At 36.9% G+C, this 17,427-nt stretch overlaps 1 protein-coding gene across 4 annotated transcripts in view; it reads right to left on the bottom strand.

The window, feature by feature from the left end:
• PUDP (pseudouridine 5'-phosphatase) overlaps nt 1–17,427 on the bottom strand; it is a 69,890-nt gene that overhangs the window by 48,822 nt on the left and 3,641 nt on the right. The gene's annotated exons all lie outside the window — the stretch shown is intronic.

A 17,427-nucleotide genomic window follows, 5' to 3' on the forward strand; every position in this document is an offset into this window, starting at 1 on the left:
AGCCAAGGTATTACTATCCACAATTTAGAAATTACATCTCCATCTCAAAAAAGATCCAAAAAACCCACAAAACACAAAACCAAAAATGGTTGCTGAGGGACCAATAGTCTATGTCACTGAATGAAGGTTTGTGCATAACTCATTCACCATTCTTTTTACTTCCTCATTTCTTTCAGAGAGAATCTGAGACTTTCCTCTTACAGGATCAGCAGTGAAACAAGACAGATAAAACCAATATGAGCAATGCAAAACAGTAGTAAGCATACAACTGTCACTGAAACAGATCTGAAACTGCAAAAATTAGCTTAAACCACACAGAATCCATTAAGAATTAGAGCTGAAGCCTCCTGATTTAGCCAAGCAAACAGAAATAAAGGAGATTTACTTTTTGTTTAATAAACAATCTATAGTAGACAACTATCTTGAAATTTGTGTCAAAAGGTCAGTCTTGCACTTTCCCCTCAACATCCTCCCATTCACACTTTCATTACTATGAAAGCTAGTTTAAAAATGCATGACTATGGTTACCCATGATGGCTAATAGGAGAAAAAACCAGCAGTTTAACAGCTGACCTCAAAATTACTTACAGCAGCCCAGTAAAAGTAGGGATGAAGGTGGCAGGCAACAGAAATTACCTTTTGCACAATAGCCTATTACAGCACTAGCCCAGAAAACAAAACTCAGTCTTTCAATTCATCCGAAGGGCCTGAGACTGTTTTTCTAACATACCCTGACATTTGTGATGCTATTATGTTATATACGTATATACACTTTCGTACAGATAAACCATTTATATGCTTGTACATATATATATATAGAAGACATACAGGCAAATATTTTTATATATTTACTTCTATATGGTGTATGTATAGAACTGTGTTTTACAGACAAAAGTGTCTTTTCAAGAATAAAATTCAGGATGAGTACTAGCCAGTGAATACAAATCAACCTGGAGCCTCTTGACTTAACAGCTCATATTAAAGGAATGCGGTTCAAAATGCTTAGCACTGAAAATACATAAGGAAAAGGAATGTGCTATTCTTTACTGTTGTATTCCCCCACTCCTTCCATGAACTTGTTTAGGAAGAAAAATGAAATCTGCATTTATCATCTTAGACACACCCACTTCACTGCCACAGGAGGAAATAAGCACTGTTTCCACACATGCCCAACTGAAATATTTGAGCCATGCCTAAATAGCAAGGCTGATGTACCCAACCAGGAAGACTGAACCTAAAGGCAAGTCTGCACCACCAAACCAAGGGAAATGCTGCTGCTGTATTCACGTCTTGTACCTTTCCACTGATCTTCATCATAACCAGCACCACTTAAATTCATCTTATTGTTCCGTGGAAGTTAAAGGAAGTTGAAGCATCTATTAAAATAAACATCAAGCACCAAATAATGGCTACTTTAAAATCATACGCTAGTTATAAAGAGCAAGTTATTCAGTAAACCATTTTACATGACTGATAAACCATAACTTCCAAAGAAAAAAATTATTATAATTGCTGAAAATTAAAATTACTGCTTCAAAGTTAATTGAGTAATGATTTGTAAATCATTATACTTTTGATTAGCACTTAGAAAAACTCACTGAAAAGATCCATTATTCATTTTAGTAAGGAGCAAGTATAAGTCTATTCTGGAGCTTTAATTTTTGCAAAACTGCTTCTTTTTTTCTGTTGTACTTGAATATTAATATAAGTACACTCCAAGGTAAATGAACATGTTACATTGTGATTACTTTACTAAGTCCAAAGAAACATGCTGCCACTGGCTAACTCAGTGCTGTTAGTCTGTTTGCCCTTCTCTGATGTGAAACATCCTACCATGAATTCAAGTTATTGCTAACAGGTTTAAACATAAAGTAAGTTTGATGCTCAAACAATAGCAGCTGCATGAAACTGTTCCCAAATGAGAATCATGTACTTGCCCGTTTGGGCTTACATTATTGGAGAATTCTTCAATGGCAGCTACAGAGGAAGCCAATTCCTCATTTTACATGCAGAGAAACATGGTACGTCTATGGGGAGAGGAAGAAGCTTCTGAACAAATTCAAAAGGCTTTTAGTTTATGTTAATATAGCAGACATATCTTAATGCTATCTTGTATTCACATATACCTCTTATCCTTTTTTTTTAATGCCACAGGGATGAGAAAGAAACAGTTCACGAATAAAGCATGCAAACTCTTCCAATGTGGAGCTGTAAACAAATAATCTGGTATCAATGCAAAATAGCACATGAAAACATAAAGAGAAATCTTCTATTTCAATTCCAGACCACATGGGAATCCAACTTTGAAATATAAAGGCAATATACATAACTTAATACAAAATATTCTAAAACTGTACTTATTAAGCATTATCTATTTGACAGCATATAATTTCTTTAACAATAGAAAATCTATTGATTCATAGAAACTGCCTGATATACTTTCTTAGGCTCTCATACAGGGCCTTAACCATTAAAGACAGAACTATGCAAACAGCAGTTGATATGGTGCATGCAAAACCCTCCTTGTTGGGTGGAAATCTACAGTTAACAGACAGCTTCTTAAAACGTATATGGGGAGACTCAAGTCAGGCAACAGTTACACTGCCATGAGTATATGAGCTATTATACCATGGAAATTTATACAAGCAATGTTCTCAACCAAAGGAGCAATTACCAGCTCTGAACACGCTATCAGCTTACAACATGTTCATAAGGAAGTTAGCCTTTCACCAAGGGGGTACCTCCTCTTCTTCAGATGTTGCTGATAACACAGAGCAGCAGTTCACTGGCCCAAGGAATGCAAAACAAGGTTTAAAAAGTTGTTTTGAAATGAGATGTTCCAAGGCACTTGTATAAAACCACGACCACACAAGGTAGCCGAAACCACAAGGGTCACTGTGTTATCAAAGTCAGCAGAAGAATAGCTAATTGTATCTTCCTAATTAAGAGTCTAGTGGGTTGACCCTGGCTGAGCCAGGTATCCTCCCAAGCCCCAAGCTGCTCTGTCATCCCCCTCCTCAGCTGGACAGGGAAAGAAAATATAATAAAAGATTCATGGGTCAAGATAAGGGCAGGGAGAGATCACCCACTAGTTACCATCACTGGCAAAACACACACAATTTGGGGAAATTATATCAGAGTAGGGGAATAAGAAATAACACCAAATCTTAAAAAAACCTTCCCCTACACCCATCCCTTCTTCCTGGGCTTAGCTTTATTCCCAAGTTCTCTACCTCCTATCCTGCAGCAGCACAGCTGAACAGGGAAGAAGGGTTGTGGGCAGTTCATCACGTATCTCTGCTGCTCCTTCCTCTGCAGGAGTAGGACTCCTCCAGCACCTGGAGCATGTCCTCCCCCTCCTTCTTCAACAACCTCGATGCCTGCAGACCTGTTTCTCTCACATATTCTAGCTCCTCTGTCCTGGCTGCTGTTGCTCAGCAGGTTTTCTTCACCTTCTGTTATCCCAAAGGTGCTTCCACTGTCACTGATGAGCTCAGCCTTGGCCAGCAGCAGGTCCCTCTTGGATCTGGCTGGCATAGGCTCAGATGGACATTGGGGAAGCTTCTGGCATCCTCTCACAGAAGCCACCCCTATTGCCCACCCTTCCACCCCACTGCTCCACTACCAAAGCCTTGCCACACAAAGCCAATACAAATATACACTTTCTATGGGAAGAGCTATCGATAAGAAACATAACCTTCCTTGAACAGATATCCATAGCTGTTCTGTTTAACCCACAACCTAAAAGAGCAACAATGGAAAAAAACAGTTATGAAAAGGGGAAAAAAGGGTCAGGAAACTTTATTCCTTCCTCAAAAAGAAACATAACAAAATGAGTCCATACAGAAAATTGTCTTCTGCTCACCACAGGTCTCTCCTAGTACCAACTTCCTTATTCTCAGAAAGCTTTCATCTTTCTAGGAATATATACATATATTCTCAGAAAGAGAGATTATACATATATATATAAAGACTTGATCAAGTTGCAAATTCAAGATGTTTGACTTTCAGTGTTACATGTCTCTAAATCACTTTCTGTAATACTGTCAAAACGTCTGCTTCCTCAACAGAGGAAACATTTCAAAAGACAGAGTGACTTCAATAGAAAACAAAACCATTACTTTTCCACTGTGGCCTTGGACAATGTTCTAAACTTAATGGTGGCAATGTGTCAAACATACTACCACAGAGAAGGTGTAGAGAACTACAGATTAATAAAGATAATTTCTTCTGTCCACTCAAGAGTGCATAAAATTCTTGAGGTAAATCTGTCGATGGAGTAATTTCTCTGTGATGATAACACCAAGAACAGAAAATCAAACATCAACAAATAGCTTGATTTTCCAAGGGCAAGGACATTTCATCGTGGATGACTACCTACATACAAGAGCAAAGTGTCAGAAATACTGCAGAAGATCTAATCACAACAATTCTTTAACAGTTTTATACCAAGAACTCCTTACAAAAAAGAATCAGTGCTTTGAGATTCACAAGGCAAGTGTGATACAGCATATGGAAAATTGTGTTTTATGAGCTGCAATGACTGTTTGTTTGAAAACTGTAGAAGAAACTTCAAACACATTATATAAATACCAATAAAAGGAACTTCCAACATGATGTAACAGTGGACTTCCACACAGGTGAGCCACAGGCTTCTCTGAAGATGCATGACCACAGCCCTCACCTCCCATGTGGGGCTGAGGATCAGAGTAGAGGGTTATTCTCACAGAGTGCTGAAAAGCCTCACATGACAGCAAAAGTTGTCCTGGCTCCAGACTCAGCACTAAGCCAGAGGTAGGTCCTAAATGAGTCTTAGATCAGATACAGCCTGCAGCCCAGAGAAGGACCCCACAAAGCTAGAATTGATGACAAATGATGGTCTTTTTGTTTCCCAACACCATTGGTAAAAGCACAGAAATACTGGAAGACTGCAATTTGCTTTAGAATGTAATCAGCTTGCTTATAATTTGCAGGATGAAATAAAACTTACACTTGGCCAGAGAAGCTTTTAACTAAGCCCCATCGAACTGAGAGATAGGTACGTAAATTGTAGAATGGTTTGGGTTGAAAGGGACCTTTCAAGTACCACCTATTCCAAACCCCCTGATGGTGCAGGGACGCCTTTCACTAGATCAGGTTGCTCATAGTCCCATCCAACACACAATGCTTTTGTGTTTCTGAGCTAAAATACCCTTCATACTCCAGAACCTGAACCGCAGATGCTGCGCACTGAGAACACCTCATATGGCAAAAGAAACGTCTATTCACAGAAAATCAAGCCAGTCTGATACTCAAGTGCAGTCAGACTGTATCAGTACTAGGTCTTTGTAATAATATTCCCCAATAAACTGCCACTTACAGAGTTTAGTACACTATAACAGATTTTTAATAGCACTCATTTTCTTCATGAGTATTTACACACATTCTCAGTCCTGCTGCTGAAGAGCTGCATAATTTTTCCTCCCAGTATCTGAAATTTTGCTGAAAAGCTTTAGCCTCTCTGCATAGATGATTTAGTCTACCTAGTAATACTAGTATAGAAAACCACACTAAAAATAGATTGTTAGCTTTCATTAACTGAAAAATCTTACAAGAATATTTTAAGTTAGCCTTCTGTCATGAAAATTATTGTCCTTAATTTCTACCTCCCATCATATAAAATCTCTACTTAATATGGGAGATGGAGATTGATTATGAAGCCTGAAAAACAAATGCAAATATAAGTATATGATGCAAATATAAGCATCAACTACAGTTCCTGTAAGACATGGAAGAGACACTTCAAAATTAAACATCTGATGCAAAATACCTGTGAAAGGATTTCAAATCACCTCAGTTTGAAACCACCCCAGGGACATTCATCTGAAAAAACTTCACCAACCTCTATGCTGTCGTAAGGATTTAAAAGTCATGGCTGCCTGTCTCAAATGCTATTATCACCGAAGGACTTTGTCCATTGTAGCAAACTGTGTAAAGAAGCAATCACCCGTCTGCAACCACTGAAGGCGTCTCCCCCAAATACACCTGCACTGATTCCTGGAACTTGGACTGTAAATTAAGCCACCTGACAGGAATTTGAGAAAAGATAAAGGTGGTACTATTGTCTGAGTGTTATCTCAGATTAGAAGGAGGTAAACAAAGTTGGGGGAGAAGAATATATCACTGGTAATGGACAAGGAAAACCAACTGAGCAACACTGCTAAAATCAGCTCAGACTAAGTCTAGCAGGGGGAGATCAGAACCCACTGACTCAAAACACAGGAAGACTGAGCGTGGGATTAATTAGCATTAGAAGTGAGGGAATCATTTAACAAATAGAGTAAGAGAACTATGACTTGAGCATTAATGCCTTTGTTTGGTGTTGGAGAATGACTAGAGGATCAGGGACATGGATTATTGATAAAGGATACAAATTAATAACAGAACTGTACAAGAAAAAGCCTGCAAGCAAAGGCCTGCATGAGAAAAAACCTCCATGAGAAAATGCCTGCGTGAGAAACAGGCCTGAGAACTAAAAGGGAGTTTTTAGGAGGTACAGTGCTGTTCTGATAAAGATGTGCTGACCACGAGAAGGGAGGAAGATTTTTGATCTCTCAAGACAAAACATAAATAGAAGCTTGCCAAATGTAGTCTTTTATCTAACCCAATTATGTAGAAGTAAGAATGCGCTTTTGTAAGTTTAAACCAATCAAGAACTGACAAGCATGTATACTGATACTATATAAGTGCCTCTGTATTGCTAATAAACGAAGCTTGCATTATCAATCATATTGATTGTCTGCATCTCTTCCCCCGCCGGAAAGTCAGCAGTTTGGTAAAATGTATAAATAGTGAAAAGTTTTCAACAACCTTGGGACCCTCACTACCAAGAAGCCCAAGGTAAAGAAGGACCAAGGGGATGCTGCTGGATCCATGGGTGGTGACTATACTCTGCCTTATCTGTCTGTCTCTCCCTCTCCTCTCTTTTCTATTTCTATCTCTCTCTCTCACATTTTAATGTTAAATAAAATTAGTACTATTGACTTGGGCATATGATCTTGCTTGCACCTTAGTTTGGATAGAGTCATCTCTCAATAATCAGATCTTAACAACTGCACACAATTATTTTACTGTAGTAGAAAAGACACAGACAACACTTAAAAGTTTGGCACAGATCAGGTACCTAAAGGCTGAAGTACTGGATCCAGTGTCTACTTTCAAGTAAAATATTTTAGCTTTTAAAGCTTTTCTAAGAGTGTCATTTCCTTGGCAAAGGGGAGATGATCAAGAAATCTTAACTCCCATGCTTGGGTCAAACTGACCTTGTATTATTTTAGCAAGTTATGACAACTTTAAACTAGCCTAAGGTCTTCAAACTTCAAAATCCATTCAACCTAAACACTACTATCTCTTGTTTAAAACAGAGGAAGAAGAATAAAATAGTATCAGGGACGTTTTATAAGAAGACTTAAAACTTATTCACACTACAATCCTGAAAGAATACTGTAATTACAAAAAGGTTCAGAGAGAGAATCTCACTAACATGTCAGTGAAGCCAATTCACATGAGGGCTACAAGAGAAATAGAAAGCTGGAAGGAGACTCTCTGACAGTAGCTATTAGGGTTATATTTTTCAGGTATCTCAAAGGGGAGAGGCTGAATCTTCTTTTGCTAGAGAGTGGTTCTGGGCATAATGGAAATATTATGTTATGACTCTGTTTTGCATGTGACAGCCTAGAGTTACAAGAAACACTGCTGTGTGTCCTACTAAATGAAATAAAAAATGTGTTCAGAGACTCAAAGAGTGCAAAAAATTTCAGCCCATCATTTCTTTCTTCCATATGAGTAATCTGATAAAAATAAAAAGAGATACTGAGAACTGAACTAGAAATCATTCCACTTTCCCTCAATCTTTCTTCCCTTCTGCCTCAGTTCTGCAAGCTGAGGTCAAAGTTTACATCTTGAGACACAAACAGCTTCACTCTCCTGTGGCTGAAATTTAATAAGCCTGACACAGGAGTTACTGCACTGGGGTGTGCTTAGTTTTACTGCAACAGTGCTTGCAAAAGACGGACTGAGAAATTATATGCTCAGTAAGCAGATAGAAGACATTTTTTACTTTATTTACAAAAATAGCCTAAACTTCTTTCACTCTATCTAAAAACTAAAGAAGGAAAAAAAAATCCAGTAGCCTTTCTCCCACAATCAGCAAAAGAATAGATGTCTGAATTATTTGCTGAATACATTGAACTGAGCCACTGAAATTAAAGGACTTCTAGATAAAAAGTCCTGTACTTTTGGATCCATTATATTTTTAAACTGTTAGAACACATTCTAGGTATATAGTTAGAGCTGTATATATACCCAGTTAAACACGGTAACTTACATGTTTCCTAAATGTAAGGAAAAAATAACTATGAGGTGTACAAGTTGCAATAAAAATAAAACAGCTGGTCAACCAAAGACCTTTCTTTTCTGAAACAGGCACACACACTGTAGGCCACATCTTTCTAACAACCACTGGATAGTAGTTTTCAAAGAGATCAAAAACTTTGCACAAAAATGCAAACCTAGTATTTCAACAACATGCAGAAATAGCTTTTTTTCTTCTATTTTCTGAAGAGCAAATCTAACTATTAATAAAAGAATCCAATCGTATAGAACATTGCAATCAAAGAAAATAGAACTAAACACCATTGACTACGTCTGCCCTCTCTAAATATTGGCTATTGTCCACCCTCTCTAATACAAAGGGTAGCTTTAGTCATTGACCTTGTCATAAGCAAAGAGACTGGTGATTTTCTCCTTTTGCTATGTTGACGCAGATCACGGGGGTATTGCTACAGGACTGTCAGCCTCTCATAATTTCTGTTACAAACTTGTATGATATACAACTTTAAAATTTTGCCAGTAACAAATGAATAAAATTGAAATTACACAAAAAATTAAAGCTGTTTTCTTCAGGACAGGGATTTCTTCTGACAGTACTCTCTACCCTAATTATTAATTATAAAAAATCTAGCATGTCTCTTGAGAATTTAACTCCCTACAGTAGACTCACAGAGGAGCATAAGTAGCTCTTGAACTGGAAATAGGAAGCATCTACACGGTCAGTACTGAAGCCATTAAACTGCATCATCATCATTCTGTGAAAAAATAATTTCCTTGGTAGTCTGCAATTGTTTCCAAGGCTCCACTATAAACAATTAAAGTGGGTAATACATTTTCCAAAATTAGACTGCCATTAAGTACAGGTATACAATACCTGCAATCATTGATAATTGTAAATTATTTTGTTGAATATATGATTTATGCTTCTGGGCCTATATTATCAATACCACTTTTTTATAGCTTGAAGGAAGGGAGTAGCTACTGTTATTTAAACAGAAGTATAGGATATTTTAACCAACTCCTTTACTTCTACCCATAGAAAGTGCAGTATCTCTAAGGTACTCCATATTACACCTTTGATATCCTACACTGCCTAGGTATTGGGCATCTTGTAGCCAATCATAAATACAATCTCTCTGAATTACGTATTTCTATGATGCTCACCTCTAAAAAAAAGAATGGCATAAAAAACATGGGTTTTGGGAAAAGTTATTGATATGCACTATCAAAATACCTGCCAAGTCAAGACGACTCAGATAAAATGAGAATTTCAAGATGGTAGTGAGAATAATTTCTAGGAAAATCAGATCAAATCTCAATTGAACCTAAATTTACAGAGGTTTGTTGTTTTGTTTTCATTAAGGAAGCCAGTTTTTAATTCACAACACAAGAACACTTTAAAGAAATAGGAGGAAAGAAAGGTACATGTAGGATCCAACCCTGAAAGAATGAATGGGTACTGAAAGTATTTTTCATATTGTAAGTCTCCTGAGCTACACTTAGGAATATTACACTATCAATGTAGTTTCTCATACATACAATTAGAATGTAAAGCAGAGAACTGAAGCTCACAATTTTAGTGTGTAAGATAGTATGAAGAGAAAGGTAAATTAAATATCTACTGAAAAGTACCCAGAGGAAAGTAAGTTCTATGTCTTTTTTGTTACATACAAATACAGAAACATCTGGTTCAAACAGGAACACTTATTTTAGCTCCTGAAAGCTGCAATTATAACAGAAAGAAGAAAAAGAAAACATGAATCTATTCCATGTTGATCTGCAGTATTAGAAAAGGGAATGGGTTAAGAGAGGAATAACTTTCACAATTTTGTGATAAATGTTAGAATATTGTTTTTCTTTTTCCCTTCTTAGTAAAAACTTCGAAGATAGAACATATAGCCACTTCTCAATTAACCAGGGGAATGAGGAGAGAAAAACCATGCTAACACACAATTTAACATGTATTATTGCCTATGTGAGAGGCGGGGGAAACATGAGGATTTATGTCAAGAGCACTTTAACCAGTATAATGCAGACAGGTACCAGCTACAGATCCTGAAATGCCAACTCTTAAGGCCAGGAGTTTTTGATTAGGGAAAAACAAGGCCTAGTTTAATAAACATAACCCTTATAATCCAGGTTTGCTGTTAGCTAGCACTATGCTAAGAGACTTCATCAAGAAATTGTTGGCAGATCTTTAAGGCATTTTTCTTTGACGACTTCAGAGTTACCAAAGAGCTGCTCATTATCTTATCTTAATAATATCTTAATAATTATCATTATTTAAATTGAAAGAACCCTTTCCTTTGAATACATGCACACACATGAAAAGACATCCTCTGTATCTCCAAAGCTTTATACAGGAATTGTAGGATGAGCACTGGAAAATTTCTAAACCAAAGGAGTATTTTTTTAAAAGTTCTAGAGTGTGTAAAATAAATGGATGCCTAGAACAAAAAATGAGTTGGCAATACAGAAAACCTAACACTATCACGAACATTTCAAAGACCTTCTATTTATGACAAGTATTTAAGACAAATGCAACACTAACATAGTATATCCAAGGAATGATATGCATATATCCATATCTGATAACTGCAGAATTTAGAGCAGTCCTAGAAAAAACTTAACAAGAACAAATACAAAATAAAAAAATTTCTAAAGCTATGACACCTCCCAAGAAGCAAGCAAAGCTAAGACATTCTCTGGGAGACCAAGATGCTTTTTCATTTTCACGAAAATTTTTGCATACACGTGTAAGTATGAACTATCAGACACTGTTAACACTGCCATTAGGAAGTGCAGTTACTCCCTGAGGGTCCAAGGTATTAGGTTTTGGAAATCACAGGCTACTTGTAAACCCTACGACCTAGAAAAATTAATGTCGTATGTTATTTCAATCTTGTCCCAATATATATGCAGACTGTCACCCTTCTCCACCATCCTGCTTTCCCTAGGAGAGAAATGGTCTGGACAGCAGTAGTGGTGCTACAGCAGACTGCAGAAAGCTTTCTTTTGACGGCAGGTCAGGGACCAGCCTGGGCAAGGGAGGTTGTGTGTGACAGGTCACAGCTACCAAGAAATTTTGCAGTGGTACTGTCTTGGGGTGACTTTATGATTTGTATCCCATATCGCTGCCCTATGCCCAGAAATTAATTTTTGTGCCTTTCTATGCCTTTAAACTGAGCCTGAGAGGGGGAAGGAAAAACTGAGCAAAATTTTTTCAAAGCAGTTTGCAGCTTGCTCAAGGTCACACAGAGATAGAGACTTTTTTTTCAGCTGCGGCAGGGGAGCGAGGAAGCACCTGGCTCGCTGTTTTCCAGTCAGCTTTTTTGGCCAGTTTTTCAGCTTCTTTTTCTCTGGAGAGAGACTCAGAGTTGAGCTTCTTTTCCTTCCCTGGAATTTCGGATTTTCTCCCTTTTCTGCTGGACTGCTTCAATATCAGAACACATCGGGAGGACTTTCCATTGAGCACAGAGGGCCTGGCCCTGGGCCAAGCCCCAGCTCCGAGGAGACCAAAGGGAGGACTCTAACACTTTTCCCAGGTTTTTTCTCCACAGTGAGAGATTTTATTGTTTCGCATTATTATCCTTTTCCCATGTGTTTGTTAAATAAATAGTTTTTATCTCCTTCACTTTCCTTGAGGAAAATTTATTTTTCCCAAAGCTGGTGGGAGGAGGGATGGTTGTGACCTGCCTTCTCTCAGAGGATATATTTCTAAATTTGGCCAAACCAGAACAGATACAATGTGAGGTTACTGAAAGATCCAGATGTTTCTAAAGGTATGAAGACTCATGTAAGCTAAAACATATATCAGAAGCTCTTTAAAACTTTGAGTACAATTACCAAGTAAAACCAAAACTTTTTTTTTTTTAATCGGTAAGACAGAACCCTTTTTTTTAATTACAAAAAAATAGTATAACTGGCATTATATGAAAAGTGGTATAAAGATGCAAAACTTATTTTTAACCGAAGAATCTAGAATTTTATCTTATTACTGTTAAATCCACAGACTAATTACCTGCTCTCCGTAAGAAGTTGCAAAAGAATGAAGGGGAATAGTTCACTTCCTTTTTCAAAAAGGCAAAGCCATGATAAACAGTAAACTCTGCAAAATTGACTTTGAATCAAACACTTCAAGAAATGAAAATTTGCAATACTGTACAGTTTGCAATCAACTGACACATAAGAAGTTTGAAGTTTTAGAACACACAAAACCAGAACAGCAACACTACTTCTTGATCTTTACTCCTAGATGCCTTCATTAATGAAAAATGAGAACATTCAAATTAAAAATGGTAGAAGGATAAATATAATAAAAATATGATCTACAACAATAATAACAGTGCAAGTTATTAGGCAGCAGAATAGCAATTAGATATACTACAATACCTTAGTGGCCCAAATACTTTCATTTTCCTGAGACATGTTCCCCATGAAACACTGTTTTTAATTTTTAAAGACTAGGAATTTATTACATTGTGATAAGCTCTTTATGGCTCCATCTCCCCTGAGCCATAAAGCAAAGAACATTTTGTTAGTCCAGTAACAATATAATGCTATAGAGAAGACTCAGCCCTAGCATGAAAAGATCCACCATTTCTCATAGTGTAATTTTTTGCAGTAATGGTCTTGTAGCAGAATGCTGACTTTACCCAAGGTTATCACACTTTACATGCATGCACGAGTATACTCTTCTGCCCTGAAGAGACAGGTCAAAGGAGGTTTCTATATGTAAATTACAAAAAAAAAAGAAAAATATCTTTACCATAGAACTATTTATTCAAATGAAATATGCCTCAGTATACTCATGCTCCATCTTAAACCATTAATTTCTTGTACTTCAAACCTTCTGATACACTATGATACCAATTCTTTTCATTAAACACAAATTATCTTTCACTTCATTCTTCCAGTGCTAGTACAAATCTTTTCCTCTTGCTTAGAAATGCTCCCAAATGACCAGTACCAGTGTCAAACTCATAAAACAACCCAATCCAAAAAAGATAATCCCACTTATTACTGGTCAGTAATCAAATAAGGGTATGTTCTCTTAGTTTGAAGATGTACTCTGTGTCAGTTTACATTAAACACAAATGGAGCGATTAAAGCAGAACAAAATTTGGAAGACACAACGTTCCAAAAGATGTCCTGACACAAACAGGCTATTTTCTGTATATGGTGACACTGTGAAAGAGAACCTGAGTGAACTCATATTTATGCACAGCAGACAATCAGTGCCCAGGGCTGAGCTGCTTGGCAGCCAACCCAGTGAGCGCAGCACCCGCGAGCACAAGGCTGCTGCAAAGGCCTAAGCACGAACCCATCGTTTGGAGAGCAAAGGTGACATGGGGACCTATTACAGCAGGTCAGAGAGCCCGCATTAATGAGCTGCGAGAAATGAGACACTGTAACACTGTCCGTATTATATAATGACAAAGGTCATGAGTAAATTCACATGGATGTTAGACAGAAAGACCGGACTGACAAATAATGAAGTGGGCTTTCCTCTCAAGTGCCTTGCATTACCCTGAGACAAACTGCATGTGAAACTTATCCAAAAGAACCACACACAGGCAGAGCCAATGCAAAAACTAACAGCGGTGAAAAAAAGCAACGTGTGGAATGCTAACCCATAAGTGGTGCCCTAAGGAAATCATTCAAGAACTAGAAATAAACTTGTTTCATGAGACACGGTCTATTAGTACTTATTTTATGACTTTTACAAAAATATATCATATATCTCTAAAGGGAAGGAGGAAGAAAAGTAAGAATACATTTTTTAAAGCAGCTATTATATATAACAACAGGTTTGAAAAAGACTTGAGAAAGAGCAGTGTACACTTAAATTTTTTTCAAAATGCAGCATCAGATATACTGCCAAACTACTACTGAATATGGTATTCATCATAAGAGGAATAAAAAATTATTAAAAGCTGCACAAGAACAGAAAACATACATGGAGACAGCAAACATTGATACTGTCAACAGGTGTGCAACCCTTCAAGAAACAAAATATTACCAAAAAAAAAGTAGAAAAAAGTTTTCAGCCATCAAAAAAAAGAACCACAAGAGATACATTCTTCACCAGATATTGAAGGAAAGGAAGCAAAAAACAGAGATAAAGAATACAGGATGGTTTTCCCCTAAGTACCAAAAAAATCTTGATGAAGGTTGACACTACCTCAAAAACCTTAGGTCAGAACAACAATTTTCTTGTTATTATTATCAAAGGGAGGCAAAAACGGGTAAATCAAGGTCAGGAACCTCTGAGAGAACCATTGTAAGACACAAACATGATCTTGGTTATATAATTCTCAGTAGTCTTGTGAAAGAAATTAGTATCAATACAAAGAGGTATATAAACACGTAACAGGAGCACCAACAATCACTGGCAGTATCTACTACATGACAGAGATGTCCCTAATGAATGCAATAAAGTTTGAAAAGAGAAGATATTTGGCTTAATTGCTTTTGTGTTTTTAGTTAACATAGTTCCTGGTCTTAAAAAGTGCTGTGATCATATGTGAAAATTATCATCTCCATTAAGGCCTGTTGCAAATATAAAAGATAAAAGTTAAAAATCAGAACAACCACAATCACCCCTCCTCCTCCAACATTAGAAGTATAAATTCCAGTATTCAAGAACAGGATTGTGTCTCAGAGAAAACATATCACCAGACTTCAGAGAGCAGAAACTGCCCTACCCAAATCAAGATGTTCTGAAAAATTCCACTTTTAAAAGCTCAATTAGCCAACTCACAACAAGGCTACATGAATGACTTACAGCTACTCAGAACAAGAGCTGCAGAGCTGGGTTCAAGATGGTACACAGTGTAACTCTTGACAGTACCTAGAATAATAAATCCAGGGTTGTTAATGCTGTTTTTCTTCTTAAGTAAAAAGAAAATTGGAATACAGAAGCTGGAAGTTGTGTTATTATAATGGAAAATTTTATGCACCTTTTCTTTGTGTGAAGTTCTGTTTCATTTATGACACCTTATTACTTATATTCAAAGCAAAATAATTGGAACGTTACACACAAAACAGTTTACATATCCAACAAATATAAAATCCTTATCATCTACAAACAGATTTGAAAATCTGCATTTAGGCATAGAAAGAGACTAATTTTTATAAATGTCCAAACTGCTGTATGCACTTCTAAAATCACTAAACACAACCTTTACACTCCCAGCACCTTCAAAACATACCTCCCCACTTGCTACAGGCTCTCTATACAATTGCAAGTGTGTAACAGTCAGAAAACAAAAGCCACATTATTAAAAGGGAAATTGGAAAACTCTTGGGATTAACTTGTTCAGCATGTGGTTTATCTTTTTTTTTTTCTTCTTTTATAACCAAATGCCTTAGGTCTGGGGTTACTAATAAATAAGCACCAAAAATACATTGCATTTGTGTGTAATTTCTGTGCAATATTAAAATCAAATCATAGATCTTTCAGCTTGGGAGCATTCCTTGGTTAATTTCTTGAGGAGAAATAATTATCATTGTTAATGCTGCCCATGGCATTTTGAAATGTGGTAGCCACTACAGAAATCAAAAAATAAACCCAGATAAACAAAACCCTGTTCTACCAATGCTAATTAATGAACAAAACTCTGATTCTGGATTATTCTAACCACAAACAACAGGCAACCATGTGGATGGGCAATTTGCACATCAGTCGAGGGAATCACAGAAGTCAGACTCTGGGTTAGTATGCTTGTTATATCCTTGCCAAAATTTTTCTTGCTGTTAAATTAAAATTCTAGCTTTCAAGCATATGACAAATCTTATTTACTCTATTTATGGTTCGTTAATTCTCAATGAAGAGCTGTTTTACTTATGTCCAAGATTTGCTCATGAAGCATCTATAGGGTATTTTAATCTAATAATATCTTTAATCTCTTTAGTTTTGCAACAAATTACAAGTAGAGAACACAGGGACAAGAGAGTATTTTCCCTTCCTTCTTTGTTCCCAAAATCAGAGGGAAAGTGAGAATGACAAGAAAGTAAGTTTCCACTACTCAGGGGCAGAAAACAGGTTTACAAGATTGCCAGATTATAGCCTAAGAAGATTAATTCCTGCACTTAAGCCACAACATAGGACAATCTAGAGAGGACTGTTATTTAGTTGAATTGGTGTTATTTGCTTGGATGCAGAAGAAATAGGAAGCTGTTTTAAATAAAAGACAGCATATGCACATAAGCAAACTCCAGCATGGAACTCTCACCATTTTTCCTTTAACAGCCATCTCCTAGGCAACTAGTGTAATAAAATGAAAGAGCACATTTTTGATTCCTGATCTTGTGACAATGAGTAGGTAACACTTGGGAGAAAGAAAACATGCCAAAATTCTTGTGAATCTCACAACACTACAACAAATTTAACTGCAAGCTAATTTCTTCTGTATTATAGACGAGAAGTGACCTGTCTGGCCAGCCTTGCAGGAGAGGCTTAGAAGAGGCACAAAACACAGAGGTCTTCACACAAAGGAGACAGAGGATATAAAAGCAGAAACTTCTGATCCCAGTTGCCTAAACTACTTCTCATCCTTCTAGAAATGGTCACAAGCTGGCATACCTGTGCCTGTACAGTACAACATGACTTCGAGTTATGGTGAAGGTATCTTGCAAAACTAAGCTGCTTTAGGAACCGTCTCTCATTTTGATCTACTTGAGCACACTAATTTATCTCATGTAAAAATACGGTTTTCCAACACTAAGGCGCACTGGCAAGAATAATAATTTACATAAAACAATCCCTACTCATAGCAAAACTTTAAACAAAAATAAATACATGACTAAACTTCCTATACTAAAGTGTCATGTTCTTTGCATGCTAGTTTAGCTCTAGTTCAGCTTTAAGCACAATGCTAAGAAACATCTTATCTTTGCAGCCATTTTTCTAACTTCATTTGTCAGTTGGGAAAGGTTAATATTATACATGCAGCTTATAAAGAATTTTAAATGTCTTCAGCCCCCTACAAGTTTAGGCACAGATCAACAAAGGCAACATTCAATCCTATTTGTGTTTCGGTGGTAGGGCAGCTA

This window comes from Corvus moneduloides, chromosome 2, assembly GCF_009650955.1.
Source record: "Corvus moneduloides isolate bCorMon1 chromosome 2, bCorMon1.pri, whole genome shotgun sequence".
In the NCBI taxonomy this organism is placed as follows: domain Eukaryota; kingdom Metazoa; phylum Chordata; class Aves; order Passeriformes; family Corvidae; genus Corvus; species Corvus moneduloides.